This window comes from Diabrotica virgifera, chromosome 7 (genome assembly GCF_917563875.1).
Source record: "Diabrotica virgifera virgifera chromosome 7, PGI_DIABVI_V3a".
Taxonomy (NCBI): Eukaryota; Metazoa; Arthropoda; class Insecta; order Coleoptera; family Chrysomelidae; genus Diabrotica; species Diabrotica virgifera.
In genome coordinates, this window is record NC_065449.1 from 100,525,499 (window position 1) to 100,538,611 (window position 13,113).

The 13,113-nt window shown below is 29.1% G+C and overlaps 1 long non-coding RNA gene across 1 annotated transcript; it reads right to left on the reverse strand.

Moving 5' to 3' along the window:
* Window positions 1–4,191: 4,191 nt before the first annotated feature.
* LOC114324566 (uncharacterized) lies at window positions 4,192–11,340 on the reverse strand. Its single transcript, XR_007699690.1, has 2 exons — window positions 10,644–11,340; window positions 4,192–9,764 (listed from the first exon to the last, which is right to left on the reverse strand). It is a non-coding gene; the product is annotated as an uncharacterized LOC114324566 (long non-coding RNA).
* Between the last annotated feature and the right edge of the window lie 1,773 nt (window positions 11,341–13,113).

Sequence of the window (13,113 nt, forward strand, 5' to 3'; positions counted from 1 at the left end):
GGCATTTTTTCGATAATTTTCCCAGACTATTCTCGTTAACAAATTCCAATAAACCGGAGCGCCAACCCAAATTCTGAGCAGTCTCAACATGATTAAGTTAATATCCCCAGTTGTAACTAATATCGAAATGAATAAGAATCGCTATCCTCTGCGGCTGTCATGGCGGTGTCGAAATGAAATTGCGACTGTCGAAATTAATTAGAATCAGGGCCCTGGGGCCTGATTCTAATTCATTTCGACAGTCGCAATTTCATTTCGACACCGCGCGATTCTTGGGGATATTAACCTTATTATGTTGAGACTGCTCAGAATTTGGGTTGGCGCTTCGGTTTCTTGGATTTTGTTGATAGTCTGGGAAAATTATCGAAAAAATACCATTTTTGGGAAAAATTATTTACCAGCTATTTTATTGCTAAAATCGAATCTTAAGATTGCATATATTAGTAATATGGGGTATGACAAGTCCGCAGAAAGTGTGTTATTTTATTTATAAACAAATTAGCACTCCTAAATCTTCTTTTTTTTTTCAATTAGTGGTCTGTAACTCCTATATTTTTTCCTTTGAGCCAAAAACACTCAAATAAAAATTCACCGTAATTTAGTTCTGCACAAAGTTATTTTTTTTCCGATTTCCTTCAACAAAAATTTTACTCAGAAAATCCGAGTTTTCCCAAAAAATCTGCCATTTTCAATTAAAATTTTAGGGAAGTACCTAATTATTTATCAATAATTAAATAATTGACGACATGAAAGATTTATTATAGTAGATTATACAGAGGGGCTAAATTATGGAATAAATTCATTTCTTTAAAACGGACGATTTTGGAGCAAAATCCCGAAAGAGGTCGATTTTTATTTTTAAATTACAATTTTTTGGCATATATTTCATACTAGTGACGTCATCCATCTGAGCGTGATGACGTAATCGATAATTTTGTTAATGGGAATAGGGGTCGTGTGGTAGGTCATTTGAAAGGGCGTTTAATTCTCTATTCAGTAATATAAACATTAATATCATTAGGTATTTATACATGGTTGCCAAAAAAAAATTTTGAATTAAATTAATTGGCGCAAAAAGAAGAATGTATGTAATTTATTTAACTCAAAATACATTGTACTGCTGTCAGAAAATAGAAAAAAAGGTTTATTTCACAAATAAACATTTCTTTTCGCTTAAATTAAATCACAAACAGACTCCCTCCTACCTATTGGCAGTTTGAACTTTTAATTTAAGCTAAAAGCAATGTTTATTTGCAAAATAAACATTTTTTTCTATTTTCTGACAGCAATACAATGTATTTTGAGTTAAATAAATTACATGCATTCTTCTTCTTGCGTCAATTAATTTAATTCAAAATTTTTCTTGGCCTCCCTGTATAAATAATGAAACTAATGTTTATAATACTGAATAGAGAATTGAACGCCTTTGTAAATGAGCTACAACACGAACCCATATTCCTATTTAAAAAAATAATTACGTCATCACGCTCGGATGGATGACGTCACTAGTTTGAAATATATGCCAAGAAATTTAATTTAAAAATAAAAATCGACCTGTTTCGGGATTTTTCTCTAAAATCGTCCATTTTAGAGAAAATGAATTTATTCCATAATTTAGCCCCTCTCTGTATATCAGGAGACCGGCGACAATCTAACCAATAGTTTAGCAATAATTAAAATGTTAATTAAAAAATTTCGGTCGAAATAATAACCAGAAAGATTATGATACACCAGAATAACTATGATTTTCATATAAAAAAGCACTATACCTATTCAACGTACCTTACAGGATTGAAATTGGACCATTTGAGCGGTCTCGGGAATGTTATAAAGAAACAATTTTTTGGCTTATAAACAAATAGAACCCCTCAGAAAATATTAGATTAAATTAAATTAAGTTAACGCTGTTGAAAAGAGCACGGCTTCTGTGTCCTTTTCGAAGAAAAACAAATTGAATTGCGAGGAGTGATTCCAGGTATAACCGGTCAAATTTGACCGGCATTTGCGACAGAGTTATAAACAACAGGATTTTAATCTTTGAACCATTAGATACCTTTTAATTCCGGTCTTCTTTGTACATACAAATTTTCATATCTTCAAGACACTCATAACAAAAAAGATTTATGTCACTGTCACCAAATTATTTAATTATTGATAAATAATTACTTCCCTCAAATTTTAGTTGAAAATTAAAGATTTTGTTTGGAAAACCCGAATTTTCCGAAGAAAATTTCCGTCGAAGGAAATTGGAATAAATTATTAATGTGCAGAATTAAATTACTGTCAATTTTTATGTGAGTGTTTTGGTTTAAAGTTAAAATTTTCGGAGTTTTAGAGCAATAATAAAAAAAAAGATTTCGGAGCGCTAATTTGTTTATAAACAAAATAGCACACTTTCTGTGGACTTTGCACAGCTATATTACTAATATAGGAAATCTTGAAGATTTTATTTCAGCATGTCCAGCAATAAAATAGCTGGTAATTAATTTTCCTTGTTTTTTACTAATTTTCCCAGATTATTACCTCACATCTTTCATTGAGTTGATGATTCATGTTGTGGACATTCTCAATTATTATATTTCTAATTTAATACTATTCTATCTAATTCCTCAAAACAAGCAAATTTCAATTAAACCCAGCTATTGGGATAAACCGTAATCGTACCCCCTCCTAACTGCCAAAGTGTCATGGCCGCCGTCGGGACCTATTGTGCTGACATTTACAATGTTTACATATAGAAAAGTTTGTTTTTTTTCTGCTTATAATGCCGTTTTCTAAAGATATTAGTGAACAAAATCGATTTGCTAACAATATTTAATATATTTTAAATGTGCTAAAATTGGATTCAACAGCAAAAGTCGCATAAATAACATATAAATAACGAATTTGTTCACCTATTACAAATGGGGTTATGTGGTTGTAACTGTTTATTTTGGGAATAAAATGAAAATGATCAATTAAACGACTGGAAAACTGTAAGTATTACAATTAAAACATGTTTATCCTATCAAAAGAGTTCACTTCATTTTAAGAAAGCTAATTATTATTATACAATAGACATTTATAAACTGCCATGTACTTTTAAGGTTACTTTTGATCGGTTTTCAAAGCTTATGATTAAATGTTACCTCTTTATTAATTAGATTTGCCAACAAAAGATGCATGATTAAGGCCAAATGCAATTCCTTTGCTAAAGTCATAAAAAAAGTACCAATACAGTTAAAAAAATTATTTTAAAAAGGTCTCTCAAAAGACATGAAAATATACAACAACTCAAAAAACTAGAGAATGTAAAGAAAGCCAGGTTATTGGAAATGGAATTCCTGTTTAATTGAAAGCCAGTAAACTATCCAAGACTTTTCAGAATCAAATGTGTCAACTTGTAAAAACGATTCTTCTGACATTTTTAGTAAAAACCAGATTATCCTCAAGAAAAATTCTGTTTAAGTGAGACTCAAAGTCATATTTGTGAATGTGTCATCTTTGAATGAAACAATTTTTTTACCTAAACAATTAAATGTATGGATCTAATTAAAAACAATGCTGAATCAAGTACAGTTACAGAAATACAATCCTTTGAACTTCTAAATGTGATTGTTGAAAGTGTCGAAATAGCTAGTGCATAGGGATTCGAAAGGGATAGACTTGTTATGAACGCACTTGATCATGTACTTCTTACTGTTATAAAGTTGAAACAAAACTTATTTTATGCTTTTTTATCAGTCACTTTTAATGGTGTATCAACTTTACGTGGTACATCGTGCAAAAATTGCTAAAAATGCAAACATTATATTTATTTTCTGTGTTACATTGGATAGTATGATTGAATGTCTTCCTCTTTTAGATAGTGAAGTGAAGAACATCTTGAAGTTCCAATGATGTTTCAAGATGAGGTAAATCGAAATAATTGTATGTTAGAAGGACAGAGAATATGAAGAAATGTTATTGCTGCATATTTAGTGTAGTGAAATACAAACTTCAAACATTATAATATATTTTTTGATTTCAAACATTTCATATGATTATGAAAGAACATCTTTCTTTTTAAAACAATGAAGAAGTGAAGAACATAATAAAGTTCCAACGAAAATGATTCCAGATGAGGAAAATCGAAATAATGGTTGTATGTTACGTGTATAGAGAATACGAAGAAATGTTATTGCTGCAAACTTAGTGTAGTGAATTAAAAACTTATTGTCAAATACAAATCAATTTATTTCATACTTTTATAATATATAGTGATATAATTTTATATGTGTTCAAATAAAAATATTAATAAATAAAATACAATAAACACAAATCATGTATATCTTACAATGAATTACAAAATCAAAAATTAATTACAAAAATATCAAAATAAATCTAAAATATTAAAAAGTTACATATAATTTTTATAGTACCTACATACTTTGGTTGGTACTCTAATAATTTGGAGATCCATTAAAGTTTGTAGATGGAAATTGCAGGTATCTAAAAAATATAATAATATAAAGTAACTCAACAATCTCTTTTTAATTAGGGTAGCAGTTGATAAAGATGACCCTTGCTCGGGAAATCAAATGTATATAAAAAAAATTAAGTAACAGCTTTCTAACAAAACAATCTTAGCACTAAACGGAAACAAAGATACTGGTAAGTATTAAAACATTTTTTGAAAAATCTTTCTGAAAGTGAAAATAAAGACTACTCTCTATGGGAACAACTAAAACTGGGCATGCTTTACAAAAAAATGTATCCAGAACAAATTTCTTCTCTATAAGGCAATACTACGACAAATCTGGATGTACAGGATTTAAATCTGGGGAACTGCCAGTAATACAAATATGCAAAAACTATTAAGATTCTAATCCGAAGTCTTTTATGATGTCCGATGTTTTTAGTACCACTACCAAATATCATGCTAAACTGAAAATTATAGGGTAAAAATCTGTCTGATCACCCAAACTTTTAAAAGCTGGATGCTTATCTGATCTAGTCCAGAGGCTGGTTTCGGTATTGCAGCTATAAAATACTTAAATAGTAAGGATGGAAATTTTTATTATGGTCCGCCTTGAGGCAAACTAGGGCACTAGAGGGTTAAGAAAAGTTACAGATCTCTACACCACTGGGAAGTAGATAGTAGTTACTAATTTGTAAAAAAGTCAGAAATATGGTAAATGTAGACTAAATTAATATAAATATGTAAAGAGTTCTCACCCCTGAGTGTAGTTCCCACTGTGTCATTTTTTATATCTGTCATATTGTTATAATGATAACAGATTGCATTAAAGTTAAAATAAAAAAGAATTAAAGAAGTTCATAAAAATATTCTATTTTTGAAAAAATATTTAAGTGCTTAAATACTTTTTTAGATAAAATATACATAAAATTTATTTTTTCTACAACCGTGTTAAAATGCAACTTTCAGCACTCTATACAAGCGTTAAAAACGCTACTGTATATAGACTGTATAGGCAATTTTGATGTAATGTCAAAAAAATATAAAAATGGAATGTCAGTTCAAGTAATAGGTAGTTATTTATGATATAAGTGTTAAAAGTACACGTTTAAGGCACGCATGTGAAAGTTTGCCTTAAAAATGTACTTTTTAACACGCATATCATACAATATTTTTTCTACAAACGTAATTACAGGACAATATCTACAAAAACTTTTACTTGAACTTGACTGACATTCCATTTTTATATTTTTGTGACATTACATCAAAATTGTCTATACGGTCAATACGAATTGCAGTGCCATAAAAATTTTAAAGCACTTGTACCTTAAAGTAGCATTTTTAATGCTCTTATGGAGTGCTAAAAATTGAATTTTTAACACGGTTGTAGAAAAAAGTTTTTGTAGATATTATTCTGTAATTACGTTTGCAGAAAAAATATTGTATGATATGTGTGTTAAAAAGTACATTTTTAAGGCACTCATGTGAATTGCAGACTTTCACATGCGTGCCTTAAATGTGTACTTTTAACATTTATATCATAAATAACTATTAAAAAACTAACAGAAAATAGTAAAAATATTTGATTGAGCATAAGTAAAAAAGTCACTCTCTCAACCAATAAACATTTGTGATTAAAATTAATATACTTAATTGATTATAATATGAATGTGTTCTTGTAGAGTTTCATATAATAATTTCCATTTGACTAAAGAGACACAAGCTGGAATACTTAGGTCAATAATACTTAGGTATGAAACACCCTAAAAAATATAAACTTTTGCATTTGATAATTCAGAGAAAGATCCAAGGTAAATGTGGTTCTGGTAGAATCTCACAATCATAGCTGAACAATCTAAGACCATAGTATGGAAAATCGACTCCATCATCATTAGTTAGAGCTGCTGTCAATAAAGCCACAATAGCGAATATGGTAGCCAATATATGATATCCAACAATTGATAACAGTCATGGAACTAAAAAATGTATTATTTCAAAGTGTTTATGGGATAAAATTAGTAAGAGTGACATGATACCTAACAAAAATTTGATTCAGAAGATTTAACATAAAACTTGTAATTCTCTTATACTAAACTGACAATAAAGATGCACCAGAAATAAACAACCCAAGACATGTTGAATGATACAAATAGCACTCCCGAATCATGATTTACAATGTATAAACTTTGTAAATCATGATTTGTGAGTGCTCCTCATAACATTCATCATGTCTTGTGTTTGTTTCTTTCTAGTGCGTCTTTATTGTGATTTTAGTATTATAATTATATACAGTGTGTCCACGGTTGGGGTGCCCAAGAGGAAAAACTTTTTTATTTTCAATTTTAGCGAAAAATGTCATTATTGATAAAAAGTTTTGCTTGTTCTAAAACCCCATAAAACGAAATAAAATTCAAGTTTTTTAAATCCTGCTTAATTTTGTAGCCAATTTTATGCAAATCCCTATTTTATGTAAATTTTTGCACTAAGTTTGAAATCTTAACAATAATCTAGTGTTGCCAAGCCACAATGTAGCTTAGTAACTATCAATTTCGATAAATAATTTGCGAATGGTCAATTTTTTTGACAATGTTAAGCTATCAATAAAGAATTTATCTTGTGATAAATTTCATTATTAAAATTGTTGTATTAATAATTATTTAATTAATAAATAATTGGATGATTCAAGGAGAACGACAAAGTCTGGCTTCGTAATCCAGAGAAGTGAAAGGGTTGTTCTCCCAAGTTATTATTGTTACAATTTCGAACTTAGTGCAAAAATTTATAGGGATTTACATAAAATTGGCTATAAAAATAAGCAGGATTTGAAAAACTTGAATTTTAGTTCATTTTATGGGGTTTTAGAACAAGCAAAACTTTTTATCAAGAATGACATTTTTCGCTAAAATTGAAAATAAAAAAGTTTTTCCTCTTGGGCACCCCATCCGTAGACACACTGTATTACTATTTTTATAATAAAAAGATTATAATTTATAAAATGTGATGCTGTATATGATTTCAAATATTAATCTTTTCTATTACCATACAAAAAAAATCTTGCCTTTACTCAAAAACATTTTATCATAAAATTTTTAAAGATATATTTAAAAAGTTCATAAATATTAATATTAATTTATACAAAAACATTAAATATTTTAGTTTTACTGGTTTATGGCTGTAAGGTGTCTCTGAATATTTTTCACTCTTATAAGATGTTTCGAAAATTGAAATATCTCTGAAAGTTTTTAATATTTAAAATCAGTTTTCATAAATTTATCATCGGTTAATATTAGAGATCTTAAGTTCACAGTGGCACAAACAACTGAAAATATCTTCTGCAAGTGGAAGAAGACTAACATACATTTTACATACATTAATTGTTTTTATTTATTTGGTTGGATCTATCTATGTGTACTCAAGCTTTAGCTATCTTCATTGTAAGAATTTTAAGTTTAGCGTGATATTTGGTAGTGGTACTAAAAAAATCGGACATCATGAAAGACTTTGGATTGGAATCTTTGTAGTCTTTGCATATTTGTGTTACTGGCAGTTCCCCAGAATTAAATCCTGTACATCCAAACTTGTAGTAGTATTGCCTTATAGAGAAGAAGTTTGTTCTGGATACATTTTTTTGTAAAGCATACCCAGTTTTAGTTGTTCCCATAGAGAGTAGTCTTTATTTTCACTTTCAGAAAGATTTTTCAAAAAATGTTTTAATACTTACCAGTATCTTTGTTTCCGTTTAGTGCTAAAGGCTGTATGACACTATGCATTTTCTTGTATCATTTCTAATATCGTTTCTGATATGTCAAAAAAATGTATAGTGTCATACACAGATACAAGAAACGATATCAGAAACGATACAAGAATTTGTGTCAGGCACAGATTCTTGTACAATAACTGCGACAATTTCTGCGCAAAGAGCAAAAACGTAAAACCTGCTGGTAAAACTTCTAAATGTCATAATGGCGGCTGAAAATGAGATCATATGATTTATGTCTTGATGAATTTATTTGTGTTTTGTAGGTATTATTTATAAATATTTTATTGATACTTAATATACCGTTTGGTATGGACTACTGTTCTACTAATAACCATATATTTAGAATAACTTTGGGTTTCATATTGCATAATTTTTTAATAGAGGAAAATACAATAGTTCCAATTTGGATCAAACTGAAGATAATTATAATGCAAATATTTTAGCACAAATATCAAAACAAAATAAAAAACACAAATAATCAACAGTCAACGTAAAAATTCTAGTTATTATAACATTAAAATATTTGTTTTTAAAAGTTTATAAATTTTATAAAATCCTTAAAATCAGCTGTAGACACAGTACTACCATAAGTACCATACCAATGTAACGTGACAGGGTGACAAACAAAATTTCGACCAATCACATGCCAAATTTCATACAGTTTTCGATACAAGAACTTGCATAGTGTCATACAGGGCACAAATGTACATACAAGAAATGATACAAGAAAATGTATACAAGAAACGATATCAGAAACGATATTAGAAATGATACAAGAAAATGCATAGTGTCCTACAGCCTTAAGATTGTTTTGTTAGAAAGCTGTTACTTAATTTTTTTTTAGATACATTTGATTTCCCGAGCAAGGGTCATTCATCTTTATCAACTGCAACCCTAATTGAAAAGAGATTGTTGAGTTACTTTATATATTTTTTAGATACCTGCAATTTCCATCTACAAACTTTAATGGATTTCCAAATTATTAGAGTACCAACCAAAGTATGAAGGTACTATAAAAATTATGGGTTACTTTTTAATATTTTAGATTTATTTTGATATTTTTGTAATTAATTTTTGATTTTGTAATTCATTGTAAGATATACATGATTTGTGTTTATTGCATTTTATTTATTAATATTTTTATTTGAACACATATAAAATTGTACCACTATATATTATAAAAGTATGAAATAAATTGATTTGTATTTGACAATAAGTTTTTAATTCACTACACTAAGTTTGCAGCAATAACATTTCTTCGTATTCTCTATACACGTAACATACAACCATTATTTCGATTTTCCTCATCTGGAATCATTTTCGTTGGAACTTTATTATGTTTTTCACTTCTTCATTGTTTTAAAGAGGAAGATGTTCTTTCATAATCATATGAAATGTTTGAAATAAAAAAATATATTATAATGTTTGAACTTTGTATTTCACTACACTAAGTATGCAGCAATAACATTTCTTCGTATTCTCTGTCCTTCTAACATACAACCATTATTTCGATTTATCTCATCTTGAAACATCATTGGAACTTCAAGATGTTCTTCACTTCACTATCTAAAAGAGGAAGACATTCAATCATAGTATCCAATGTAACACAGAAAATAAATATAATGTTTGCATTTTAGCAATTTTTGCACGATGTACCACGTAAAGTTGATACACAATTAAAAGTGACTGATAAAAAAGCATAAAATAAGTTTTGTTTCAACTTTATAACAGTAAGAAGTACATGATCAAGTGCGTTCATAACAAGTCTATCCCTTTCGAATCCCTATGCAGTAGCTATCTCGACACTTTTAACAATCACATTTAGAAGTTCAAAGGATTGTATTTCTACTGTACTTGATTCAGCATTGTTTTTAATTAGATCCAAACATTTATTTGTTTAGGTAAAAAATTTGTTTCATTCAAAGATGACACATTCACAAAATTATATTTATATATATGACTTTGAGTTTCACTTAAAACAGAATTTTTCTTGAGGATAATCTGGTTTTTACTAAAAATGTCAGAAGAATCGTTTTACAAGTTGACACATTTGATTCTGAAAAGTCTTGGATAGTTTACTGGCTTTCAATTAAACAGGAATTCCATTTCCAATAACCTGGCTTTCTTTACATTCTCTAGTTTTTTGAGTTGTTGTATATTTTCATGTCTTTTGAGAGACCTTTTTAAAATAATTTTTTAAACTGTATTGGTACTTTTTTTTTGACTTTAGCAAAGGAATTGCATTTGGCCTTAACCATGCATCTTTTGTTGGCAAATCTAATTAATAAAGAGGTAACATTTAATCATAAGCTTTGAAAACAGATCAAAAGTAACCTTAAAAGTACATGGCAGTTTATAAATGTCTATTGTATAATAATAATTAGCTTTCTTAAAATGAAGTGAACTCTTATGATAGGATAAACATGTTTTAATTGTAATACTTACAGTTTTCCAGTCGTTTAATTGATCATTTTCATTTTATTCCCAAAATAAACAGTTACAACCACATAACCCCATTTGTAATAGGTAAACAAATTCGTTATTTATATGTTATTTATGCGACTTTTGCTGTTGAATCCAATTTTAGCACATTTAAAATATATTAAATATTGTTAGCAAATCGATTTTGTTCACTACTATCTTTAGAAAACGGCATTATAAGCAGAAAAAAACAAACTTTTCTCTATGTAAACATTGTAAATGTCAGCACAATAGGTCCCGACGGCGGCCATGACACTTTGGCAGTTAGGAGGGGGTACGATTACGGTTTATCCCAATATTATAATACCTTTTGATTTAGTTTTCCTTGCAAGAAATAAACAAAACACATCTAAACTAAACCTAACCTCGCTTTTGGCCATTCATTCATCTCCGTGTCAAATAATTTCGACAGTCGCCATCGCCATATTGAAAGCGACTTGTTTAGTGTCGAAATTTGATTTAGAATCAGGGCCTTGTACCAGTTTTTTTTGACGCGAAGTGTACACTTCGCGTCATATAAAACTGGTACACTTTTTTTCCCAATGTAAACCTGTGTTCAGACTGACAATTATTGTTCGTGAATCACTTCGTTGTTGCCATCACAGATAACGGAATTGCACTAAATCTAAATACAAAAAATAACAAATTGAAGAGTCTCAGATGCAGAATCCACCAATTTAATAAAAATTAAAATGGTAAATAGTGATTTGAAAAACAAGCAAAACCATAATTTATTATTATACAAAAAATAACGTTTAAAATGTATATTTCGAATTGTAATACATATATTTAAATTACACACTTGTTTGCTGTAAAGTTATTCATTTTTTGTATTAATTTCAAAGGACATCGCACACATCTTATGGAAAATATAATGTCACTCAAATTCAATAAAATTTATACGAATAGATTCGTTTTAAATTAACGGTCAAATCTTATCATTGCGCCAACTCTATATTTTCAATAATAAGAGCAGAAATTGATATAAATAAATCTGAAATCAAATGGATACGTACATAAGTTAGAGAGAGAAAAAATATTTTAAAACACCCAAATTGTCGGTACTCCATAAATCAGAGGATTAGTTTCACTAATACGCTTAGGCCCAGCGGGGGGTTTAAGCTCTTTTGAATAGCACCCAGAGCAATAATGATGGTAACTGACACTTTTACTGACTCAAAAAATGTGATTTCGATAAACTTTAATTGCAATTTGCGCCGTAATTAATCATAATTAAGAGTTGGCGCAATGATAAGATTTGGCCGTTAATTTAAAACGAATCTATTCGTATAAATTTTATTGAATTTGAGTGACATTATATTTTCCATAAGATGTGTGCGATGTCCTTTAATTTTTCCAGTGTGTTTTATTTATTCTACACAACTTAATGCAGTTTAGTCCTACAATTTACGAGAAACCAATCACACCTTTCGATTTGACATTAAACACAATAATTTAAAGTAATGTTAAGATTTATTATCTCAATATTTTTGAATTGAAATATTTTCATAAATTATAATTAAAACACGAATCAATGTATGGATATTTAATTGAGATGACGGAAAATTACAATTGTTTTAGTTTTTAGTATATTAAAAAATGCGGTCTGTCGCACAGCCCCATTTTTACCTAGTTTGATATAATATTTTCGTTGAACTGACAACGTTGCCTTGAAATTGGAATGACACTTGACACCAGGGCCGCGTTTAGGTCAATTGACGCCCTAGGCAGTTCTCTAGTAGCCGCCCTAAAACATGTACCGTTCTTGCGCAAAAAAATTGCAGAAATTTTTATTTAAATAAAAATACACTAAAAATGGTTTTAGACTACGATATTTATATATGTATAACAGAAAAAATTGTCATACCAGTTCGATCACATCAGAGACTTCTTAAAAAAAAAAAGACTTTTCAATTTTTTTTTCTTGACAAAATCGACAAATTGTTAACACGTTCTTGCGTCATACTTGATGGGAAATTATTTTTAATTGTTGACGTTTTCGAAAATGACCAGCAGCGGACACGTTGGCAACTGGGATGCACAAATAAATATGCAAAGCAATGTAAAATTAGGGAAAATATCTTTCAATCCACTTAGTGCAACCTCCGATTTCGTTGAACCTCCATCGATTTTCATGAAAATTGGTAACTAGTTAGAGGATAGCTCAAGGAACAAAGGTGACATGATGCCAACTTGCGCTTTTACCGTGGTGGTGGATGCCACCCCTTCTCGGGGGAGAAAATTATTTTTTTAATAATACCATAAATCGATAGAGAGACAAATTCTAAGCAAAATTTGTTACATAAAGTTATTAATATACACTAAGCATCAAAATTAACCCACCACCTTAAAAATGGGACATATTTGATGTCTCGTATTTTCTAAACCTGTTGTCCGATTTGAATGATTTCGAAGAATATCGATGTAATAATTT